This window comes from Scyliorhinus canicula, chromosome 9, assembly GCF_902713615.1.
Source record: "Scyliorhinus canicula chromosome 9, sScyCan1.1, whole genome shotgun sequence".
Classification (NCBI taxonomy): domain Eukaryota; kingdom Metazoa; phylum Chordata; class Chondrichthyes; order Carcharhiniformes; family Scyliorhinidae; genus Scyliorhinus; species Scyliorhinus canicula.
Window position 1 is genome coordinate 35,424,541 of NC_052154.1, and position 25,830 is coordinate 35,450,370.

General features: G+C 45.6%; 1 protein-coding gene across 4 annotated transcripts in view; it reads right to left on the reverse strand.

The window, feature by feature from the left end:
* The window catches only part of LOC119971242, a 1,187,854-nt gene that overhangs the window by 22,025 nt on the left and 1,139,999 nt on the right, over positions 1 to 25,830 (reverse strand). The window contains exon 1 of one of the 4 annotated variants that reach the window (XM_038806516.1): positions 2,214 to 2,259. The exons of the other annotated variants lie outside the window; for them this stretch is intronic. The gene's annotated coding sequence lies outside the window, so the exon portion shown is untranslated. Of the gene's footprint in view, positions 1 to 2,213; positions 2,260 to 25,830 lie in introns of those variants that run through there. 4 annotated transcript variants of the gene reach the window in all.

Here is a 25,830-nt window from a genome sequence, read left to right on the forward strand (position 1 = left end):
CGCACCTTTGGGGCGGCCCGACGGCGGAGTGGTTCACGTCACTCCGACACGCCGGGACCCCCCGCCCTGCCGGATAGGGGAGAATCCCGGCCATGTTCCAGAAATAGTTGCATCTCCAGCATGGATGTAATATGGAGACCTCACTGACAAATGGATGATTGCCTGAGGATGTCCTGTTCAAAATAAGCAGGACAGTTATGCGATTATAACTCCATCAAGTTACTGTTAATCATGAGCAAAGTACTATTTATTGGCACTTACTCAACAAAACCCCTCTCACCAATGCTCAGTTTGGGTTCCACAAGGATCACTCTGTTCCAGACCTCATTACAACCTTGGTCCAAATATGGATGAAAATGCTGAATTCAAGACATATGTTGGAAGTGCCACTGCAGTTGCACATGACTGAATGTGTCATCAAGGAGCTGAGTAAAATTGAAGTCAATGGGAATTATGAGGAAAACTCTCCACTGACAGGGATATGCCTAAAACAAAGGAAAATGGTAGTGGTTGTTGGAGGTTAATCATCTTATCCCTAGGACATCACTGCAGGAGTTCTTCAGGGTATTATCCAAGGCCCAACCATCTTCAGTTGCTTCATCAATGACCTTCTCTTTATTATATCAAAAGTGAGGATGTTTGCAACTCCTCAGATAATGAAGCAAAAGGTGTTTGCATGTAGTGAAACCCGGACAACATTCAGGCGTACTTTGATAAATGGGAAGTAGTATTCACACCACACCAGTGCCATGCAATGACTATCCCAAGCAAGAGAGAATCTGTCACCCCCATGACATTGAACTTCATTACTATCATCAAAATCTCCTACCTTCAACATCCTGGAGTCACCATTGACCCAAAACCATAACCGGACCAACCTCATAAATATGGTGGCTATAAGAGCAGGTCAGAGCTGGGTATTATGTGGGAAATGACTTGCCTCATTCCTCAAAGCCTGTCCACTATCTAAAAATCACAAATCAGAAATTTGATGGGTTCTCAGTTTGCCGCACTCCAACAATAGCCAAGTAACTCAACATCATTCAGGACAAAGCAGCTCTCCCTGATCAGCATCCCATCCACCACCTTAAATAGTCACTCCTTGCCTTATACCACTGGCGCCTAGGTTCTGCCATGAGAGACTGCCTGGAGGAGGATGTCTCATATCGTTTCTGCTTGACACTAAACTGAGCCTATACCCAATTTGCTGCCAAGTACAACTTACAAACTCAAGGGCTCGAGACCTTTTGAAAATGTTGTAAATGGAAGCACAGCTTGCTGAATTATTTTGAGTTTCGAGACTGCAGGTGCTCTCACCAGTGTTCTCAAAACATTTAAAATGTTCCAGCCCAAGGCAGAGTCCTCTGCCTGGTTATGCATTCATACTATGTCAAATCAAATCCACATAAATTATTGTGGCAAACAATATGTTAGAAAAGTTGTTTTCATTTAAACAAATAATGAACCAACAACATTTGTTTTTAATTTTCCAATCAAATCTGCCATCCAGTCTCAACAAAACTTTAGAACTATACATATCTGGGCCTCATCATAGTTTACAAATTTCAATAAAAGAACACTATACATGCTTATAATCACCTCACAGCACAGTGCAAGATTATGAATATTTTTGAAACTTTTGAAAATTAAATTCATACAGAAATAAATTACTTTCAAGTGTTTTTGACTTAGTATTGTTCATCTGTCCTTTTTCTCTGTAATCAAAAACAATCTTTTCCTGGATAAATTAATCAGTTAGGTATCACAACAGAGAGTATTTTAATCCTCATGATTTTAGTAAACATAGTTCTCACCTGAATTTGACATTAAAATTGTATGGAAATAAATTTGTGATCATATGGCAAACCCATCGGTTCCTTTCCTTTCAAGAATTTAACTCAAAGAGGCATTTAAATAGTCCAGCATTTATAATACAGCATTATAAACAAGTTTTCACACTTCCCTTTTCTTCAGAAGTTAAATGGAATATGAACACACCTTCAAACAAAGAACTTTCTTCAGATATTTTCCTTTGGTTTTAGTCCAGTGTTAAAACAAAACTAAATTCAGTTAAATAATATTTAATGCCAGTGCCAAAAATCCAGAACTTTTCTGAAGAAGAAAATTAAAGAAAAATTCTAACTTCACTCATTCTCCTTTCTATACATTGATTTTATTTTTACGATGTTGAGCTGGGTGACTCCTATACTCACTGAGCTTACCCCCCAGGGTAACAGCAATCTTCGTGATCTCATTGTTCATACTCTTGGTGTAAATATGATAAGAGCACACAGTAAATATCAAAAACAGCTGGATCCAAAAACTAATGGCAGCAGATTGCCTTTTTATTTCCTAAGAAACAAACCACAGATTGCACATTCGATGATTGAATTACACATTTCATGATGTACAATCCTGAAACCCATCTGATTTGTGTTTTGTTTGTGTATTAAGAATGCATTTTACATCAGTCCCAACACTTACAACAAAAGATCAATTTCAAAATTTTTTTTTATTAATCTTTGGTAATTTAGTTGTTATATTCAATCCCAGTTCTATGGTTAGGCAAACCCATTGTTTTTTGGGCTTTAATCCCTGACATGATCTGCAAACAATAACATTTTCATTAATTCATTTTTGAAGCAGTGATAATGTCTTTTGATTGATTCAATAAATATATTCATGGTTTTCCAAAAGATTAAGGTTTATCAGTCTGAGCATTCAGAAGTTAATTTGTAGCCTTCTTTCTGTCATACCTCTGGTTTTGCGGTACAGGAATCCCACTATGGAATAAGTGATACACTACCCGTCTCAATACCAGACATGGAGACAGAAGCCAGCTAGGCCTCAACTGCCCTCATAACTAAAGAAAACAGACATAGCACATAATTGAATGGTTGTTAATATCGGGCAGTAGGACAACGGTAAATTTTAGAAGTAAATAAAATCTGTTTCTTTTGGTTACAGAAGATATATGTATCCAGAATGGTTGAAGAAAATGATCTTTGTCACTGTTCCACATATGGCATACTTCCATATATTTTTGGTCAGCAAGCTATTTTAAGCAAGAACCAGTAAATATGGAAAATACTCTATAAATGTATTTATGAAAGCATGTTACTGAAAATTAATATGTGAATGATATATGTGGTTAAGATACCTGTAATCCTTTGCGTGTTTAGCATCTGTATATGCCTCTTCAAGTGTCTTGCATTGCACAAAGGATAATCATGTTCTAATTCTACACATTGTGATATCGTATGTGGAATGAAAACTGTTGAAGAAGGCCTCCAAAATAAGAGTTGTTTTACCTACAATTTGTGTAGCTCACTTGATGGAGATAAAGAATCTTCCAAGGAATGGCAATCACTGTTGGGTTGGTACTCTGCTCTTATTTACTTACCTTTCACTGGTGCTCTGCATTTCTTCCCCGATTTGCAAACCAGACACTCCAGAGAAATATCTGCTCTTGGAGCCCCTCCTTCCTGGGTGTTGACCTCTTTTTTGCTACTAGCTGCTATATACCAGTAGATTTAAATGTCCTAAGGCCATTTTGACAAGCAGGGAAAGAAGGTAAGTATGTAAGGTTGGTGGATGAGGCCGTAGGATGGCAGGTGGTGGGTGGGGGGGGGGGTTAGGTGATTTGGAAGGGTAGTCAGGGATGGGAGGGTAGTTAGGGGTAGCTGGAGGCCCCCGGGGGTAGTCAGAAGTTCAGGGGGTGAGTTGCGATGGGGGTGATGGTGCTGTAGTCGGGGAGAGTAGTGGGGAGTAGTGGGTAGGGTGTCAGGTGGGGGAGTCAGGGGTGAGGGTGTTGTAATATGCCTTCAAGGCATATTAACATGATAGCAATAGAAAGTAAGCCATGTGATCCAGTCTTAGTTTTACTTTTGCTTTAAGTAAGCACACCTACACAGCTCTGCTACCTTCAAGCTATATAACTATGTTTAGCTGTTCCGCAATTGGGGCCCATCGATCCGCGGGCGGGCCTGTGCCATGGGGGCACTCTATTGTTCCGCACCGGAGGCTGTGGTCCTCCGCCATTCCCAGTGTGGAAGCGAATCCCTATGTGCATGCGCGGGGATGAGCGGTTGGTACTTTTTATCTTGTGCAGTAAATAAGTGCAAGCAATTATATCATTATAATAACATGACATGGGAGTTGGCGGGTGGGAATTGTGGTCAGTAGAATAGTAACCTAGATGTTGGAATTGGTTTTAATCCTTGTAACCTTTCCTTTGTAACTATTCTGGTAAATGAGTCAGATCCATCTGAAGTGTCCAATTTTAACTCAAGAGTTGGGGAGTTCCAGACGCAGATTAATTGCCCATCAGAAGTTGAAACTTTCTGAGAAATTTCCCGTCCTTGGCATTATTGGGTCTCCCAGTGTATCTTTCGGGTTCCTCTGTGGTTAAATCGGAAACTGGAAGATCTGGGTCTAAAATTGATTGTAAGGTTGCCCATTCCTATTCAAAACTGTTTTGTTGATCTGGTGAAAACAAGGGGCGGGATTCACACCTACCCGGCGGGGCGGGAGGTCCCGGCGGGATGGAGTGGCGTGAACCACTCCGGCATGGGCTGCCCCAATCCTCCGCACCTTCAGCGGCTAGGTCCGCCCCGGAGTGCTTGGCGCCCCGCCAGCTGGCGGGAAAGGAACTTGGCACTACACCAACCGGCGCCGAAGGGCCCCTGCCGGCCGACGCAAGTCAGCACATACTTGGAGCGCCAGTGCGTGCTGGCGTCATCCCCGCGCATGCACATAGGGATTCGCTTCCACACTGGGAATGGCGGAGGACCACAGCCTCCGGTGCGGAACAATAGAGTGCCCCCATGGCACAGGCCCGCCCGCGGATCGATGGGCCCCAATTGCGGGCCAGGCCACCGTGGGGGCACCTCCCGGGGCCAGATCCCCCCGCGCCCCGCCAAGAACCCCGGAGCCCGCCCGCCCGACCTACTCTGATTTACGCCGGTGGGACCGGCGACAGGCGGGCGGGACTTTGGCCCATTGCGGGCCGGAGATTTCGGGCAGCCCTGACGCCCATTGAGTCGCGCCGGACCCCGCCATTCTCCGAGGCGGGCGGCACGACTCAGGCCGGGCAGGTTTCTGGGGGGGGGGCGGGAGAATTAGGAGGACGGCGGGGGAGGGATTCACGCCGACCCCAGGCAATTCTCCCACCCGGCTGGGAGTCTGACAATCCCGCCCAAGTTTTCTGAAATTTGTTGTCAAAAGCTCAACCTGCTGGATTTTATAGAAATAGGTTTCCGATTACTGCAATTTGCTCTGAAGGTTATGTGAACAATTATGAACAATCATCACAGAAATTTCATAGGGTTATCTTGGTTTCCTACTAGAAAGAGAATTTGGAAGCCTGGGACAAACAGCATAAATGGCCATTTCTAACTGGCTATACTCACTAACATGTGGGGACTTGTGCCAAAATTGGGAGAGCTGTCCCACAAACGAGTTAAGCAACAGCCTGACATAATTATACTCACTGAATCAGAGGCTGGATAGACTCATATAACTATCCCTGCAGAGACCTTTCAAAATAGAAATTCGAATTTCCAGTTAATAGCTGAAAGAATAATATAAGATTTCATGTTTTAAGACTTTTACTGTAACACAAGATTAAAATCACTAATGATGAAACACCTTTATGTAGGCCCCTTATACTTTAAGCTACAGAACAGAATTTTTCCCTCTTTCCTTTAAGCACAACTGAGGATACATACTTCACGGGTATACTTTATACTGTCCTTTAAGTAGACATACAATTCTTCCAGAATCAGTCCAAACTTATTCTTAACACCTGAAGCTTTATTCTTCTCCTTTTTGCTAATTTGTTATCTCAGAACTGTCTTTCACAGTGAGGTACACATTCAGAAAGTCTTCTTCTAGCATGAGCTAGGTGAATCCTCCAGCCTCATTTGGCCTTTCCAATCAAAGAGTAAGCTCCCAACTGCATTGTTGAGCAGCAAACCATACAGACTTTCTAGCTCTAGCTGCTCTCTCTCTCGGACCCAGGTAAACCAGCCAACCCTTCGATGCTATTCAGTGATACTTTAGGAAATCCTGGATCTTGATCTTTACAATGACTTCCTTTACACCTTTCCCAATGGCAGTGTGAAACACATGGGGCGGGATTCTCCATTGGCTGACGGCGCAATCAGAAAAAATGATTTGGTGGAGAATAGGTTAGATGCCAAAATTGCGGTGGGCGAAGATTTGACGGCAAATCGCAATTCTCCGTCACCTCAACAGTTGCTTCAATATGGTCCGGAACGCATGTACAGTAAACACCATTTGCATCTCATTTGTGGGCATGACCTGGTATCCTCCAGGGCCTCCGCAATTCTCTGCCTCCGATGGGCCGAGTCCCGATGGCGCGGTTCACTTGTGCTTTTAAAAATCGTGAAATAGGTCCCGTCATGGCTGCTGAGGGAGAGAGGGGGTACGGAAAGTGTCCAACATCGCCATAGCTTGCTGACAATTGTGCCATTGGCCAGTGGGCTTCTGCCATAGCCACGTGGAGTAGCAGGGGTGGCCAGGATGTGGGCTGTTGGATCGGGGTGGACGGGCACGGAGCACTGTTACCGTGGCCTGCACTGCAGCCACGCAGCTGCACACGCCGCCGATAGTCCACTGTGAACTTAGGGCCACAGGCCATATAGGTGTCCCCCCAGGCAGATTCAAATCAAAGGGATGAACTGGAATCTGAACAAGGTACTGTTCACTGAAGTTAAAGAGAGGGATAGAGAGAGGCTCCTAGTCAAAGACAGAGATGCAAGGTGCAGAAATTAAGAAGTTGAATCTTAATATAGTCTGTGAAGAAGTGGTGACCTGTTGCCATGGCTAGGTAGCTGAGAGATTTGTGGAAGCTCAAATGCACTTGGCAATCCAAAGCAGAGGAATTCTGAAAGAAGGTTGAAACCCGTGATGAAGAGAAACACATTCTAGAGAAAGCATTCTTTGGGAGAAGATTCCAAGTGTGTTCTTTGAGAGTGGAGTTTGAAAACCCTGATGTGGAAGTTAATTCCAGTGAGACCAGTTGGCTTTGTGTGACAAGCACCTGGGAGGCTCTGATGGGAAATCCACAGTGTGCAGCATGTCTGACCATATTTCATCTATTGGTTTACATGGACTGTGCACTTACTGAGAACATTCGAGTATATGATATATTTTGTAACTTGTGGTTTCCTTACAAATCTCTGCATATCTGTAAAGATATAGCTGAGGTGAAGGAGTTGTGTGTAATGATATGCGTAAGGCATGTTAATACATAATGTATTGCATGACCTCCAGGTGGCATTTTGAACCCACCAGGTGACCCTGTGATCTGGGAGTTGGGGGTAGGTCGTACTAGGAGATAGAAATATATGCAGTAGTTCCACAATAGTGTTAGTCGTTCATTATTTAATTTATTCTAGTTTTCTTATCACGCAGTTGTTCTACAATAAATAATTTTAAGCAACGTGTTCTGTGGTTCATCATTCACTTCAGCCAGTCTACCGAACATGACATGGTATCATAATTGATGATTTAACAAGAATTTGAAGATTCTGTACAAAGGAATCCGAACTACTAAAGATAACTCTGAAGGATAAGAAAGGAAACAAATCTTTGCGACTAAGCTTGCAAGCTATTGGCACCTTGTGCTCAATGCGCGATAAAAGTTCGAAGCCCAGAATGGAAGGTATCAAGGCACCTCAGCAGTTTCAGTTTACCAGTAATGTAGTCAAAAATTGGAGGGTTGCAGCCCTTGGTCTGCAAGCACAGCCCGATGAGAGTTGTATTGTGTTTCTGCTCACTGTAGCAGGTCCCCAAGCAATCGAGTACTTTTGCATTTGAAAACGAGGCTGACAGCAAAAGCTTTGAAGAAGTACTTAAACAATTCAATCAGCATATGTCCCGTAGAAAAAAAACCTTTGAACGCTATATACTCCACATGTGCACCCAGAACGCGGGAGAAGCATTCAATAGCTTTATCACTGACTTGCGATTGAAAGCGCAGTCATACAACTTCAGCACACTCCAGTCGTCAATGATACGAGACCAGATAGTTTTTGGAATCTCCAATAATGAAGTGCGCAAGCGGCTACTGCGGGAAACAGACCTGCAACTTGAAAGTGCCATTCAAATATGTCACGCTAGTGAGTTGGCTGCAAAGTAGCTCGACTTGTTGAATCTCTGTAGTTTTGGCACAAAGGCAGAAGAGGTGGCAAACACCATTAGTGTGATGACGCAGCTGGATAAGAAATGTCCTCCCAGTGCAGGCAGCCATTTTGAGCAGCTGACTCGATTCTCCATTTTGTGTCCGTGATGTGGCAAACAGCATAGGTCACGGCAATGTCCTGCTTATGGAAAAACATGTGCCATCTGTGATGGCAGAAAACATTTTACAACCCAATGTCATACAAGCAAAAGACCTGCTCAAGTATCAGCGCCATTGGTAAGGTGTGTCTAGAGAACACAATCTTTCTGGATGTGATCTCCAGCGAAGACGAGGAGACTCAAGTTATATCAAACATATATTTGGTATTTGTACCAATCTGCAGCAATAGTGAATTGAAGACAGGTAATTATAAAGATTAATGGATGGTGCCATTAAAGATAAATGGCACAGTGATAATAGTCAAGCTTGATACTGGTGCGAGGGCCAACCTCATCAACCTGTCTGATGTAAAAAGGCTGCAGATTCAGCCAAAAATAGTTCCCAGAATGGTTTTCTTAAGGGTTTATAAAGGTACTGAAATCTCGTCGTTAGGAGCATGTGAGATTGATGTCGATGTCAAAAGCAAAAGGTAGAAGTTGAAATTTTCTGTGGTGAAGGCGGACCACAAGTCTTTCAATGGAGTTGAGGCGTGTGAGGAGATGCAACTCGCCTATAGTGCAGACAATGCTCGACAGGCTCTCATCCCTCAGGCGACTCCATATTAAATTATTTCCCTGAAATTTTTCAAGGATTCGGTACGTTACCATACACGTACAAGATTCAATTGAAGGAAGATGCAAAGCCTGTGATTCATGCACTGAGACATGTGCCGGAGCCATTAAGGGATAAACTAAATGCACAGCTAGAGATAATGACTGCCTTGGGTGTCATTAAACGTAATTGATGTCTCTACAGACTGGGTTAATTCCATAATCTGTGTAAAGAAGCGTAATGGGGACCTAAGAATCTGCATGAATCCGAAGGATTTGAATCTCAATATTAAATGGGAGCACTACCCTATGCCAAAAAGGGAGCAGATAATATGTGAAATGGCAAGAGCAACCTGTTTCAGTAAATCGGACACATCACAAGGCTCCTGACAATTGAAGCTAGATAAAGAAAGCACAACAATGTGCGCATTCAACACACCCTTTGGGAGGTATTGTTTTTTACGAGTGCCATTTGGCATAATCTCGGCTACAGAGACATTTCATCGTGCCATGAAGCATATAGTTGAAGGAATCCCGGGTGTCCGTGTGTATGTGGATGACATTATTATTTAGGGATTGTCTACTGGCCTGGGATCAATCGGGCATTGAGTTGTTGGTGGAGAACATGACATAGTGTACTAAAGTTAATCTTTAAATGTTTTATTCCTTTGCTAAAAGTTAACTGCCAGTTCCGTGACTCTGATTATCCACAGGCTGAGGACATAACAGCTGAATGACACTTGGAAGGGGCACTGAAGGTAGCAAGAGTGTAAAGTACGTTGGGTGAGGGACACAGCTTGATGTCACCAAATGGGGCTTGGTCCAAGATCATAGTAATCAGGGCAGGTTGGGAATGGAGCAGTAAGTGGTGCATTGTCATTTTAGGCCCACTACCATCCACCTGAAAACAGAGGTTTGCTCGAGCTACTCACTTCATTTACTTCCCAATTGGAAGCATGCAGGAACGAGAAAGCAATATCTGAATTCTCTAAAGTGTGCGGCACTATTGGTAGCACTCATGCCAAATAGGCCTCAATCCTGTGTGCAGATACACCCCCACATACCTTTATGAATGTAAATAAGGTGTTTGTTTGTTTTGTTTTACCTTGTTACAGTGAAAATCTTTTCTCAATAAAAATATTGAAAAAAAAATAAATGCAAAATTGTGACCAGAGGAGTAATCATGCCCATTGTCCTACCCACCATTCTGCAATTATCTATTGTCCACTTTTAGCACTGAAGAATATAGTAACATTTCTGTACACTATCATATTTAACACTATCTCAATCTAATTCTCTGACATTTTGCAGGAGTAACTGAACAGAATTTAATTATCATAACAGTGTGTGCTGCAGTGTGCTGCGTTTGCCCCAATGCTAATCTTTCTTGAAAGTGCATCTTCCATTTCCTAAATGACTTTTTACTTCCAAGTGGTTCCCCAGTGGGAGGAGGAAATAGTGTGTGTGTGAAGTCACCCTTAGAGACATCCTCAACATCCGTGTCAGCTCCGGCAATTCCCTGCTCTCGGGAAATCTCTTAGAAAGTCTGGTGTTTTGTGCATGGGCAGACTTTCAGGCAGCTCTAGCATTGCTGATTTCCTGCTTTATAGCTGTCTGACTTTTGTTCATTACAATGGCGAATCCGGGCGAGGCTTACTGCTGTAGATTGAAATCCAAAATCTGGACAGTGGCATTCAAAATGATGAAAGCTATGTTTAAACTTAGAGGTGGAACCTTACCATTTTTAAACACTTCAGAGGTCAGGACCAAAAGGAGGTATTGGCTGGCTACCCAAGCCATTATGTTACCAGAGGAGTCTAATTAAGTGACTGCTTCTGGAACGGCCATCCCAATTAAGAACCAGTGAGACATATACTTGGCTGTGCCAATGAGAGGACCACAGAATTGCCTGCCAGCAGTCCCACTGTGAGAGGTGGGCACTGTTATGTCAGGCAGGAGAATGAGTGGGCGTCTCAAGATGGAAGCTTACTCTGAAGATGTGGAAAATTTCAAAATTATTTGTGACCAAATAATAATAATAAAGGTGCTAGGCCTTCAACATGAAACTGCTCCACAGAATGACCCGTGATCCCAGCTGTGGCCGTGGGGAAAAAAAGGTATGTTAGGGGGCGGGGAGGGTAAGATTGGTGCTGATGTGGGAGGTGATAGGTAACGGAGGATTTGCTGGTGCCTGGATCCCTCTCTGGATGAAAGCAGAGTCTGCAGGGTGGGGGATGAATAAACTAACCATGGTACAGGAAGCCATTCAAGCAGGAGACGTGTAGTCAGGAGGATAGACACAATTGTCTGCAGCTTAGAGAACAAGTCCAGAAGGCTGCCCAATGCCAGGGTGCAGGACATTTACTCTGGCTAGAGAGAAACTTGCCAGAGGAGAGAGTGGATCCAGTTGTCCTGGTCGATGTAGATATCATAAATAGGACAAGAAAAAACATTTTGCTTACAGAGTTTGAGCAGCTAGGGGCTAAATTAAAAAGCAGAAGCTTGTTAGTAACTAAGCCATGAGCAACTTGGAGGAGGGTAAATAAGATTAGAAAATTAAACATATGGCTCATAGATTGGTCTGGGCAAAACGGGATTTGACTCATGGGGCACTGGCACCTGTACGGGGGAAAACGTAAACTCTACCACTGGGACCTGAACCATGCTGGGAGCAATATTCTGGTGATTTGTATAACTAGGGCAGTAGAGAAGGCTTTAAACTAATTAGTGCAGATGAGGGCTCAAGTGAGGAAAAATGTGATAAATTAAAGGGAGAGAACAAGGCAAGAGAGCAAGGTAGCAATAAGGAAATTGGTAATCTGAGTGCGGCAGAAAAGGACAGCGTATATGAACTTAAGAATGTGTCAGCAGATAAGACTAAAGGTTGCGAAGATAATAAAAAGACAGAATTAAATTAGGGGCGAAGTGGTGCACTGTGGTTAACACTGCCTCACAGCACCAGAGACTCTGGTTCAATTCCGGTCTTGGGTCGCTATCTGTGTGGAGTTTGTACATTCTCCCCGTGTGTGCGTGGGTTTCCTCCGGGTGCTCCGGTTTCCTCCCAGTCCAAAGATGTGCGGGTTAGGTGGGTTGGCCAAACTCAATTGCCCCTTAGTGTCCAGTAATAGTGTACACGTTAGCTATGTGGTTAAGGGAATAGGGCAGAGTGGACGAGGGAGTGGACATGGGTAGAGTGTTCGTTCGAAAGATCGGTGCAGACTCAATCAGCCGAATGGGGCTGGTTTAGCACACTGGGCTAAATCGCTGGCTTTTAAAGCAGGCCAAGGCAGGCCAGCAGCACGGTTCAATTCCCGTACCAGCCTCCCCGAACAGGCACCGGAATGTGGCGACTAGGGGCTTTTCACAGTAACTTCATTGAAGCCTACTCATGACAATAAGCGATTTTCATTTTTCAACATTTTCAACAATGCTGCAAAGGGGCCTACAGGGAAGAGTGACTACGATATGATAGAATTTTATATAAAGTTTGAAAATGATGTGGTTCAATCTGAAAACTAGCATTTTAAATCTAAACAAAGGAAACTACAAAAGTATTGGAGGAAAATTGGCTGAAGTAGATTGGGAAACTATATTAAATGGTATGAATTAATACATGGTTTACAACAAATCCACATTTCTTTGAGGCACAAAAGCCCAGCAGGAAAGGTGATCCAACCATGGCTGACATGAGAACAAAGTAAGAGATTTGGAAGTTGAGAAATGAAAACAGTGATCCTCAAGGTTTGGAGAAATTAAAATTCAGTAAAGGAGGACCAAGAAACTGATAAAGAAAGACAAAATAAAATGGCATCATTTATTGCCCATCCCTAATTGCCCTTGAGAAGGTGGTGGTGAGCTGTCTTCTTGAACTGCTGCAGATCATATGGCGAAGGTGCACCCACAATGCTGTTACAGAGGGAGTTCCAGGATTTTGACCCAGCAACAGTGAAGGAATGGAATATATTTCCAAGTCAGGATGGTGAGTGGCTTGGAGGGGAACTTCCATGTGTCTGCTGCCTTTGTCCTTCTAGATGGCAGTGGTTGTAGGTTTGGAAGATGCGCTGAAGGAACCTTGGTGAGTTCCTGCATTGCATCTTATAGATGGTACAACATGGCTGCTACTGTGCTTAGCACAGCTACTGTGTGGAGGGAATGAATATTTGTGGATGGGGTTCCAATCAAGCAGCTGCTTTGTCCTGGATGGTGTCAATCTTCTTGAATGTTGTAGGGGCTACACTCATCCAGGCAAGGGGAGAGTATTCATCACATTGCCGACCTATGCCTTGTGGACAGACTTTGGGGAGTCAGGAGGTGAGTTAGTCACAAAAAGATTCCTACTCTGACCTGCTCTTGTAGCCACAGTATTTATATGGTTAGCCCAGTTAAGCTTCAGGTCAATGGATGCTGGGAGGATGTTTCCCTATGGATAGGGGTGTCTAGAGCCAGGATACACAGACTCAGAATAAGGGGTAGACCATTTAGGACTGAGGGGAGGAGGAATATCTACTCAAAGGATGGTGAATCTTTGGAATTCTCTACCCCAGAGGGTCATGGAGGCTCAGTCATTAAGTTTGTTCGGATAGTGATCAATGGATTTCTAGGTATCAAAGATATCACGGAATACGTAATAGTGCAGGAAAATGGCATTGAGGTAGAAGGTTAACCATAATTGAGTTGAATTGTGGAGCAGGCTCGAGGGGCTAGATGGCCTACTCCTGCTCATATTTTCTATATTTCCTTGATTTGAGCCATTGAATGTCAAGACTATCTGTGCTCTAGCTGCTCCACATTGGAGGCTAGCCAACACCTCCAAATATAATCACCCATCACCTCAGAGCCTCTAATGTTGAACCTCCACAGCAATGTGAATGAATGGTACAATTGGTGCATTCAACCAATGTCCCCACCACAGCTGCAGTGGGAAGACAGCTTTATGGGAGATCCAATTCTGAATCTTATGGCAATCCATTTTGGCACATTCTATGTGCCAGGATCCCATCATTGCCTCAAGTGTATCGTTCCTAAAATTCCAGGAACGACCTTCCACAGAAAATTACTCACAAATATTCAATAAAATCCACTTCACGACCTGCAGTGTGCCAAATTTACCATCATGTTCTTGCTAAAGCAGCAACAGTTTCTGAAATCTTTGATCGGAACACTCCAAAATATAAACTGAATATATTTTATAATTCTAAGTAATTCAAATGAAGGAATACACGGAATTTCAACACAAATGTTATGTACAGTGAAATACACATTTGTAGTAAAGATTAGAAAAATCATTGCAGTGCTAATTTCTTTTGTTTTGGGTAAATAAATGCTTATTTACTATCACTGCTCCAGCTTTACTTCTGAATATTTTCTGTAGTTATATCAATAGTGACAAATTATAAGGCAAACGATTCACACAGATATCTGGAACAGGAATAGCAGAAATCAAAATACCACAGAAGAAAATGTTTCTTTTAAAGAAACCTGAAGGTTAAAACCATGTTGGTTCTATCAGTCAGCTCAAAAGAGTTTAGTGAATGAATTAACAGTTTCTGAAGTGCGCTAATAATTCAAAGCAATTCAACTGTGTGAATTTAGGTACAGAACAATACAACAACTGAGCTATTTGGTGTTAATCTCAAACTATCCGTACCTTATTAGGTCAAATATCAACAAACCTGTGATCAAAACAGTCCTTAATTTAGTAAACTGGTGCGAAATGTGTGAATTATTGGAAGATTATCCAACTAAGGGCGAGAAAATAACCCTACCATTAAAACAGAATCCATCACTGCAGTACAAGGTGACAACTTGATGTCACATGGTTAGAGAGTGCCACAACATCTTCTTAGAGATTATGGCCGGTATTCTCTGGTCGTTCACTGGTGGTGGGATTCTCTGGTCCCGCCGGCAGCGCACCCCCACTCGCAGGCAGTGGCGGACCTACATTTTTGGGGCCCTGAAGCTTGAACTGTTATGGGGGCCCCTTCGCAACCAGCAACGAGGTCTGGATAACCACTGTTATCTTCTTCAATGGGGTTGTTCCACGAACAGCCAACTTACCGCGACACTCCACCTTTACAACATCTGTGCTACTGACTCTCAAACTTTGGGATTGTTGAAATATATACAACAAAAAATTAATCAATTTGAGTCGTGTGACTATTGTTGCAAGCTTTGAAAGGAAAAAATTTTAGGTCTACTTTCTGAGAAAGGATTTTTAAAAAAACCCCTTCTCAGAAAGTAAAGCGCCATTTTTAAAGATTTATAATAAATAAGCTAAATAGGCTAAACTGGGCTATGTTCAAGCTAGCCTACGCTAGGCTAGACTAAGTTAGGCAAGACTAGGCCACAAAAACACTTAGGCTAAGGTAATGTAACACAATTTTACTATTTTTTGAACACTTTTCATAATAAACACCTGTAATTTAACACAAATTCACCCTTTTATTACTTTTTCATAAATACTTGTAATATAGTACTAGCCTAGGCTATGCGGTCGTAGCCTACCTTCCGTTCACCTCTTCATAAAAACAATAGGCTTAGGCTAATCTAACACTATTTCACCTTTATTACTTACCTTACTATTCTAAATATAACATTTATTTTTGAGTAGGGGTAATTAAAATATTGTATCCTTATGAACACTTTATTGAAAAAAATTCTTGTCTAGATCGCTATCACGAGTGCTATCACGTTGAAAATTCACGTTAGCATTGTGATTGCCTTTTCAACGGCTCCCCTTTTTTGTTACAACACGTCATCTACTGTTTGTATTTCTGCCATAAATGTTAATAGTGTTTTAAATTATTTATAATTATTTTATATTAAATATATTTAGAATGAAACATCCTTAATTTGAACGTTTTTTTAGTTTACAGCTAGCCTACATGATAGGGGCCTCACAGTAGCATGGTGGTTAGCATCAATGCTTCACAGCTCCAGGGTCCCAGGTTCGATTCCCTGCTGGGTCACTGTCTGTGTGGAGTCTGCACGTCCTCCCCGTGTGTGCGTGGGTTTCCTCCGGGTGCTCCGGTTTCCTCCCACAGTCCAAAGATGTGCGGGTTAGGTGGAATGGCCATGCTAAATTGCCCGTAGTGTAAGGTTAATGGGGGGATTGTTGGGTTACGGGTATACGGGTTACGTGGGTTTAAGTGGGGTGATCATTGCTCGGCACAACATCGAGGGCCGAAGGGCCTGTTCTGTGCTGTACTGTTCTATGTTCTATACTTTAATAACCTTTTAATTTTAACTATTATTTTGTATTGAATGACACTATATTATTAATATTATTATTATATTTTAAAAACCCCTTCTCATACAGTAGACCCCAATTTTCTAAGCAATCTGGACTAAAGTCGCTTCTTTGGCCCCTCCGGGATTAGGGGCCCTGAAGCTTAAGCTTCATTAGTTTCATAGTAGATCCGTCCCTGCCGCAGGTTTCCCGGCATCTGGGGTAGTTTTAATGGAAACTCCCACTGACAAGCAGGAGAGGCAGAGAAACCTGCCGACAGCGAACAGCATGGCCAAATCCTCTGTCGTCGTTAGCAACGGTAGCAGGGCGGACTTAATGGAAAATCCAGTCCTATATCCTTTACTTCAATAACATCTTTAATGTAGCAAAATGGCTGAAGGCTCTCTACAGGCATATTGTCAAACAGAATTTGAAAATGAGCCACATAGGGCACTTAGTCAAAAATGCAGGTTTTAAGGAGCACCTCAAAGGAGGCAAGAGGTGTGGAGGCAGGGAGGGATTTCTACAGTTCTTTGGCTGAAGGCACGGCTGCCAATGGTGGAGCATTTAAAGGCAGTGATCCGCAAAAAAACAGAATTGGAGCAGTGAGAAATCTCGGAAGGTTGTGTGCCAGTTGCTAGTGAGAGGGATGGAGTCAGTGGCTGGGGAACAGATTTTGCAGCAGGAACAAAAGACAATGGTTTTGGTTGTCCCAATATTTACTTGAAGGAAATTGAAGGTTGCCAGCCAATTAGCCTGAGGATTTAGAGGTAATGGAGAAAATGATGGAGCTGGCGGTTTTTATATCTAGCAAGATTACAGGAGGCTAGAAGTTATGCGATATATATCCAAAGCTCGAGTTAGAATATATTTGGAGGACTGTCTTCAGTTCTGGGCGCCAATCTTTTTGTAGGACACAATGTTCTTGGAAGGGGCACAGTGTTGGTTTACTAGAATGCTACCTGAACTCAGAGGATTAAATTCCGAGGTGGGATTACACAGATTGTATCCCGTGAAATTTCAAAGATTAAAAGATTATTTGATCATTGTTTTCTAGATGTTAAGAGGAATTGATAGGATAGATAGAGAGACTCTGTTTCTGCTGGAATGGTAGTCGAGGACTAGTGGCCACTGTCTAAAACTTACAGCAAGACTTTGCAGGAGACACTTCTGCACACAAAGGGTGGTAGAATTCTCTTCCACATATAGGCATGTTGATGCAAAGTGAATTATTAATTTTAGATCTGTAATTGGTAAGGGTATGAGAGATATTGAACAAAGACGAGTATATTAAGCTTAATCACAGATGGCACAGGACAAGCTTGAGGATCTACACCTGTTCCCATGTGATGAGGTAGAACTAGATGTTGTCAGCATACATGTGAAACCTGATGATGTCATTAAGAGTCAGCATGTAGGGAAACCGTAGGGTGTCAAGGCCCTTGAGAAATTACAGTAATGTTGTGGGAAGAGATTCCATTACAGATGGCTCTCTTGCTTTGTCTGGCAGATCAGAATGGAACCAAGTGAGTGCAATCCCATCCACCTGGATGACAAGAAATTAAGCTTTGCATAATTCCTGGCCTAGGAGAGTACTTATTGGTTGCCATGCTTTCCGGTAAAAAACTAAATTAGCCTCGATTTACATTTTGTAATGTTTCACGAAAATTTATAGTCAGCTCTCTCTATGAAAACAGCAAACTCCCACATAAGAATTTCTAACTTAGTGCAAAAAGAATTTATGCACATTCTGAATGTCTCCCTCATGAGTATAAATTGAAATTGAACACTCCCTTTGCAAAGGGAGGATGTCACAACATACCTTTTGCATGGCTTCTAAAGATTGCTCTATCAGAGATCGAATGGCTCTGAGCAATGCAAAATTTAATTACATTTATAAGTAAATTACTTTTTGGTAAGATTCTATAAGAACGAGAACATGTGTGTTTTTCTTCTTTCATATCCATGGAATTGAAATTCATCTCTTAATACAGTGAAGTAGGTTTTAAGAATAAATTGTGAACACAATTGATAAATACTTCATTGAAAGATAAATACATTTCAATTTAAATGAATACTTAGTATCAACAATACCAAGTAATAATCAAACATTTACTTTATATTCATTTGGAAGAGGATGATTTTTTTGTAACCATCAATCTAATTCATAACGTGGGAACGCAACATTTTCCTATTTCCAATCAAACACATTAAATATGGGTATCTCATGTTCTGATGCAATTGAAGTTTTCTTTTGTACACTTCCCCAAGAACCTGGCAGCACGGTAGCACAGTGGTTAGTACAGTTGCTTCACAGCTCCAGGGTCCCAGGTTCGATTCCCGGCTTGGATCACTGTCTGTGCGGAGTCTGCATCTTCTCCCCATGTCTGCGTGGGTTTCCTCTGGATGCTCCAGTTTCCTCCCACAGTCCAAAGATGTGCAGGTTAGATGGATTGGCCATGCTAAATTGCCCTTAGTGTCCAAAAATGTTAGGTGGGGTTACTGGGTAATGGGGATAGGTTATAAATCTGAGCTTACGTAATGTGCTCTTTCTAATACCCACGACAGACTTGATGGGCTGAATGGCCTCCTTCTGCACTGTAAACTCTATGGTTAATCTGCCCTGACTTTAACTTAGGGAAGCAAAATCCAACTGCATTAACATAAAATCCCGTATTTTGTTGTCAGCTTGTAGATTTGGCAAGAAATAAAGTGGAAGCATTTAAAGGAACAATTCAAAATGGGCAACAAAAATACATTCCATTGAAAAACAAAAATTCAACAAGAGAGTTCCATCTTCCTAAGGAAGTTAAGGATAGTACTAGACTAAAAGAACAGGCAAAAAATAGTATATGTCTGAGAATTGGGAGTGTTTTAGATACCAACAAAGAACCATCGGAAAGTAGATAAGGGAAAAAATAGAAAATAAGAGTAAACAAACCAGGAATATAAAACACAGACTATGAGTTTTTATGAGAACATAGGAGAGTAACTAAAGTAAATGTCGGTCCCTTAGTGAAATAATCTATTAACTGAAAGACTATCAGAGGCATTGAACAAACATTTTGTGCCATCTTCACACTGGGAGACACAAATTACATACCAGAAGTAGAAGGTAACGAAGGGGATAAAAGAAGCGCTAAACCCAAGATAATTAATATTAGCAAAGAAAAAGTATGTGAGAAAATTAAGGGACTAAAATCAGACAAATACCCAGGCCCTGATTATCTACACTGTAAGATTCTAAAATATATAATAATAATAATCTTTATTGTCACAAGTATGCTTACATTAATACTGCAGTGAAGTTACTGTGAAAAGCCCCTAACTGCAGGAATAGAAGAATCACTGGTTGTGCTTACTAAACTTCCCGAGATTCTTTAAAAAAATTATCTTTATTCTCCTTTTTCACATTTTCATCATATTTACAACAACACGTAATTAACAATAACATCAAATACAATGATGTGGAGATGCCGGCGTTGGACTGGGGTGAGCACAGTAAGAAGTCTTACAACACCAGGTTAAAGTCCAACAGGTTTGTTTCAAACACGAGCTTTCGGAGCACGGCTCCTTCTTCAGGTGAATGGAAAGGCTTGTTCCAGAAATGTTTATATAGACACAGTCAGAGATGCCCGGAATGCGAGCACCTGCAGGCAATCAAATCATCAAAGATGCAGAGAGAGAGGTAACTCCAGGTTAAAGAGGTGTGAATTGTCCCAAGCCAGTTCAGTCGGTAGGCCTCTGCAAGTCCAGCTTGTTGGTGGGGGCCGAATGTAATGCGACATGAATCCCAGATCCCGGTTGAGTCCGCATTCATGCGTGCGGAACTTAGCTATAAGTTTTTGCTCAGCAATTTTGCGTTGTCGCGTCTCCTGAAGGCCTCCTTGTAGAATGCTGACCCGGAGATCAGAGGCTGAATGTCCTTGACTGCTGAAGTGTTCCCCAACTGGAAGGGAACAGTCCTGCCTGTTGATAGTCGCACGATGCCCGTTTATTCGTTGTCGCAGTGTCTGCATGGTCTCGCCAATGTACCACGCTTCGGGACATCCTTTCCTGCAGCGTATGAGGTAGACTACATTGGTCGAGTCGCACGAGTATGCGCCGCGTACCTGGTGGGTGGTGTTTCCACGTGTAATGGTGGTGTCCATGTCGATGATCTGGCATGTCTTGCAGAGATTACCCTGGCAGGGTTTTGTGGTGTTGTGGTTGCTGTTCTGAAGGCTGGGTAATTTGCTGCAAACAATGGTTTGTTTGAGGTTGCGCGGTTGTTTGAAGGCCAGTAGTGGGGGTGTGGGGATGACCTTGGCAAGATGTCCATCCTCGCTGATGATGTGTTGGAGGCTGCGAAGAAGATGTCGTAGTTTCTCCGCCCCAGGAAAGTACTGGACGACGAAGGGTACTCTGTCAGTGGTGTCCCGTGTTTGTCTTCTGAGGAGGTCGGTGCGGTTTTTTGCTGTGGCGCGGTGGAACTGTCGATCAATGAGTCGAGCGTCATATCCCGTTCGTACGAGGGCATCTTTCAGCATCTGTAGGTGAGGAGTAGTAAGTGGGAGAATTCGGTAGTGCGTATCTACCAGGACTGGAGTGCGGAGGTGGCCAAGCGGAGAGCCGGGTTTAACCGGACAAAGGCGGTGCTCCATGGAAAGCAGGTGAAGTTTGGCATGTTGCCGCCTGCGCACCTGTGGGTCACCTACAAGGACCGGTATCACTACTTTGAGTCCCCGGAGGAAGCGTGGGCCTTTGTGCAGGCTGAAAAGTTAGACTCGAACTAGAGATTGGGGGCTGTGGGAGTTTTTCTATTTCTGTATCATTGTTTATGCTGTAGCGGGTTATTCTGTTTGTTTCTGTTTTTTCTCTCGCTTTCGGACGATGTGGGTTATGGTTTTGTGTTCTAAGGGGGGTACTGGGGTTTGTGGTGGATCTGTGTCTTTGTACGGAGTGGGTGGTTGGGTTGGGACTGTGATTTGGGAGCTGCGTTGGTGGGGTGGGGCAGTGCGAAAGCGCGGGCTTTTCTCTGGTTTCCCGCGCTGCGGGACGAAGGGGTGGAGCTGGTGGCGAGGGGCGTGGTTATTAGACCGGGTTTCCCGCGCTGAAGCGGTGCCAAGGAGCTGATGCAGGGGAGGGGGGGGGACCTCATATCGGGAGGGGTCAGAGTTAGAGCGGGAGCTGCCGGGGTCAGCAGAAGTCAGCTGGCTCACGGGACTACAGTGGAGGGAGAGTCGCGGCTAGGAGGGGTCCTAGCCTGGGGGGGGGGGGGATACCGGGCTGCTGCTGGATTGGCCAGGGAGGAGTTGGTGCTGGTCGGGGGGGGGGGGGGGGGGGGTGGGGGGGGGGGGGGGGGGGGGGGGGGGGGGGGGGGGTCGGGGTGAGGTCTATTGCCGTGGGAAATGGGCCGAATGGGGGCTGGCCAGGGGCGAGCAGTCGATGGGCTATGGCTAGTCGACGGGGGAGGGGGCGGGGTGCCCCGATCCGGCTGATTACATGGAACGTGAGGGGGTTGAATGGGCCGGTTAAGCAGGCCCGGCTGTTTTCGCATCTGAAGGGGCTGAAGGCGGATGTGGCCATGCTCCAGGAGACCCACCAGAAGGTGGCGGACCAGGTCCGTCTGAGGAAGGGGTGGGTGGGGCAGGTTTTCCACTCAGGGCTCGACTCGAAGAACCGGGGGGGTGGCGATCCTGGTGGGGAAGAGGGTGGCGTTTGAGGTGTCTGAGGTTGTGGCCGATAGTGGTGGCAGATATGTGATGGTGAGCGGTAAGCTGCAGGGGGAGAGGGTGGTGTTGGTTAATGTATCTGCCCCAAATTGGGATGATGCTGGTTTCATGAGGCGTATGTTGGGCCGCATTCCTGGCCTGGAGGTAGGGGGCTTGATCATGGGGGGGGGAATTCAATACGGTGCTGGATCCCCTACTGGATCGTTCTCGTTCAAGGACAGGCAGGAGACCGGCGGCAGCCAAGGTGTTGAGGGGGTTTATGGACCAGATGGGAGGAGTGGATCCCTGGAGTTTCGGGAGGCCGAGGGCTCGGGAGTACTCTTTTTTCTCCCATGTGCACAGGGTTTATTCCCGCATTGATTTCTTTGTTTTGAGTAGGGGACTGGTCCCGAGGGTGGAGGAGGCCGAGTATTCGGCTATTGCGATTTCGGACCATGCTCCGCATTGGGTGGATTCTGGAGGTGGGGTAGGTGCGGGACCAGCGCCCGCTTTGGCGTCTGGACGTGGGGTTGTTGGCTGATGAGGAGGTGTGTAGGAGGGTTCGGGGATGTATCGAGAGGTACCTCGAGGTCAATGATACTGGGGAGGTCCAGGTGGGGATGGTGTGGGAGGCTCTGAAGGCAGTGATTAGGGGGGAGCTTATCTCCATCCGAGCCCATAGGGAGAGGAGGGAGAGGAGGGAGTGGGAGAGACTGGTGGAGGAGCTGTTGAGTGTGGATAGAAGGTACGCGGAGGCCCCGGAGGAGGGATTGCTGGGGGAGCGGCGTAGCTTGCAGGCCAAGTTTGATTTATTGACCACCAGACAGGTGGAGACACAGTGGAGGAAGGCGCAGGGAGCGGTCTATGAGTATGGAGAGAAGGCGAGCAGGATGCTGGCGCACCAGCTTCGTAAGCGGGACACGGCTAGGGAGATTGGTGGAGTGAAGGATAGAGATGGGAATGTGTTGCGGCAGAGGTCAATGAGGTCTTTAGGGACTTCTATAGTGAACTGTACCGGTCGGAGTCGCCGGCGGTGGGAGGGGGAATGGAGAGTTTTTTGGACAGGCTCCGATTTCCAAGGGTGCAGGAGAAGCAGGTGGAGGCACTGGGGGCCCCGATCGAGTTGGAGGAGCTGGTCAGTGGGATTGGCCACATGCAGTCGGGGAAGGCGCCGGGACCGGATGGGTTCCCGGTTGAATTTTATAAAAAATATGCGGACCTGCTGGGCCCCCTGTTGGTTAGGACCTTCAACAAGGCATGGGAGGGGGGTGTTCTGCCCCCGACGATGTCGCGGGCGCTAATCTCCCTGATCTTGAAGCGTGATAAGGACCCCTTGCAGTGCGGATCATACAGGCCGATTTCACTGCTGAATGTAGACGCCAAGTTGCTGGCGAAGATCTTGGCCACTAGAATAGAGGACTGGGTGCCGGGGTGGTACATGAAGATCAGACGGGTTTTGTGAAGGGGAGGCAGCTGAACATTAACGTGCGAAGGCTGCTAAATGTGATAATGATGCCGGCAGCAGAAGGAGGCGGAGATTGTGGTGGCATTGGATGCGGAGAAGGCCTTTGACAGGGTTGAGTGAGGGTACTTGTGGGAGGTGCTGGAGAGGTTCAGGTTTGGGGTGGGGTTTATTAAATGGGTGAGGCTGCTGTACGAGGCCCCGATGGCGAGTGTAGCGACAAATGGGAGGAGGTCCGAGTACTTCAGGCTCCACCGTGGGACGAGGCAGGGATGCCCCCTGTCGCCCTTGCTTTTTGCGCTGGCAATTGAGCCTCTTGCCATGGCTCTCAGGGAGTCGAGGGGGTGGAGGGGTTTGGTGCGAGGTGGGGAGGAGCACCGAGTGTCGCTGTATGCGGACGACTTGCTGTTGTATGTAGCAGACCCGGAGGGGGGAATGTCGGAGGTGATGGAGATTCTTGCTGAGTTCGGGAGTTTCTCGGGATATAAATTCAACCTGGGCAAGAGTGAGCTGTTTGTCGTACACCCGGGAGATCAGGAGGAGGGGATTGGTAGGCTCCCGCTAAAGAGGGCAGTGAGGAGTTTTAGGTACCTGGGGGTTCAGGTGGCTAGGAGCTGGGGGACTCTGCACAAGCTCAAATTTATTAGGTTGGTGGAGCAGATGGAGGAGGAATTTAAAAGGTGGGACATGCTGCCGTTGTTGTTGGCGGGTAGAGTACAGTCCGTTAAAATGACGGTGCTCCCGAGGTTTTTGTTTTTGTTTCAGTGCCTCCCCATTTTCGTTCCGAGGGCCTTTTTTAGGAGGGTGAACAGCAGCATTCTGGGATTTGTTTGGGCGCACGGGACTCCGAGGGTAAGGAGGGTCTTTTTGGAGCGGGGCAGGGATAGAGGGGGGCTGGCGCTGCCCAACCTCTCTGGGTACTATTGGGCGGCTAACGTCTCGATGGTACGTAAATGGGTAATGGATGGGGAGGGGGCAGCATGGAAATGGATGGAGATGGCGTCCTGTGGAGGCACGAGCCTGAAGGCACTGGTAACGGCGCCGCTGCCGCTCCCTCCAACGAGGTACACTACGAGCCCGGTGGTGGCGGCTACCCTCAAAATTTGGGGGCAGTGGAGGTGACACAGGGGGGAAGTGGGGGGCTCGGTGGAGGCCCTGCTGCGGGGGAACCACCAGTTTGTCCCAGGGAACATGGATGGCGGATTCCTGAGGTGGCACAGGGCGGGCATTAGGAAGTTGGGAGACCTGTTTATTTACGGGAGGTTTGCGAGCCTTGGTGAACTGGAGGAGAAGTTTGAGCTCCCCCGGGGAATATGTTCAGGTACCTTCAGGTCAAGGCGTTTGCTAGGCGACAGGTGGAGGGGTTCCCTTTGCTGCCCCCGCGGGGGGTAAGGGATAGGGTGCTCTCGGGGGTGTGGGTCGGGGATGGGAAGGTATCTGACATCTACCAGGTAATGCAGGAGGTGGGGGAGGCGTCGGTAGAGGAGCTGAAGGCTAAGTGGGAGGTGGAGCTGGAAGAGCAGATTGAGGAGGGGACATGGGCGGACGCCCTGGAGAGGGTGAACTCCTCCTCTTCATGTGCGAGGCTTAGTCTCATCCAGTTCAAGGTGCTGCACCGGGCCCACATGTCCGGATCTAGGCTGAGTAGGTTCTTTGGGGGCGAAGACAGGTGCGTCAGGTGTTCAGGGAGTCCAGTGAACCATGCCCATATGTTCTGGGCATGCCCGGCACTGGAGGAGTTCTGGAAGGGGGTGGCGAGGACGGTGTCGAGGGTGGTGGGATCCAGGATCAAGCCAGGCTGGGGACTCACGATATTTGGGGTTGGGGTGGAGCCGGGAGTGCAGGAGGCGAAAGAGGCCAATGTTTTGGCCTTTGCGTCCCTAGTAGCCCGGCGGAGGATCTTGCTGCAGTGGAAAGATGCGAGACCTCCGAGCGTGGAGACCTGGATTAATGATATGGCGGGATTCATTCAGCTGGAGAGGGTCAAATTTGCCCTGAGGGGGTCGGTACAAGGGTTCTTTAGGAGGGTGGCAGCCTTTCGACGACTTTCTGGCTTAACGATAAGGTACTAGGTCAGCAGCAGCAGCAACCCGGGGTGGGGGGGGGAGGGGGGGGGGAAGGGGGGGGGAAGGGGGGGGAAGGGGGGGGGAAGGGGGGGGAAGGGGGGGGGAAGAGGGGGGAAGGGGGGGGGAAGGGGGGGGGGTTTAGGGGGATAGTGTTTAAGTTAATTTGCTTATTGTTAATTTATTTTGTTGTTTATTGGGGTTGGGGGGAGTGGGGGGGTTTGTTATATGGGTTGTTACGGGTGCCGGGGGGTGTTTATTACTATTATTGTTATTGTTATTATTGTTTTGTTGATATATATGTTTGAAAAAATTCCAATAAAAACTATTAAAAAAAAAAACAACTCGGCTGGTTATTCTCACTGGGGCTTCACTTAACTCCTCACACCATTCAAAACAAAGAAAAAACTTTACAACCCCACAAACGGTATTCCAAATTGGGATATCCTCGCAGAAACCATCTTC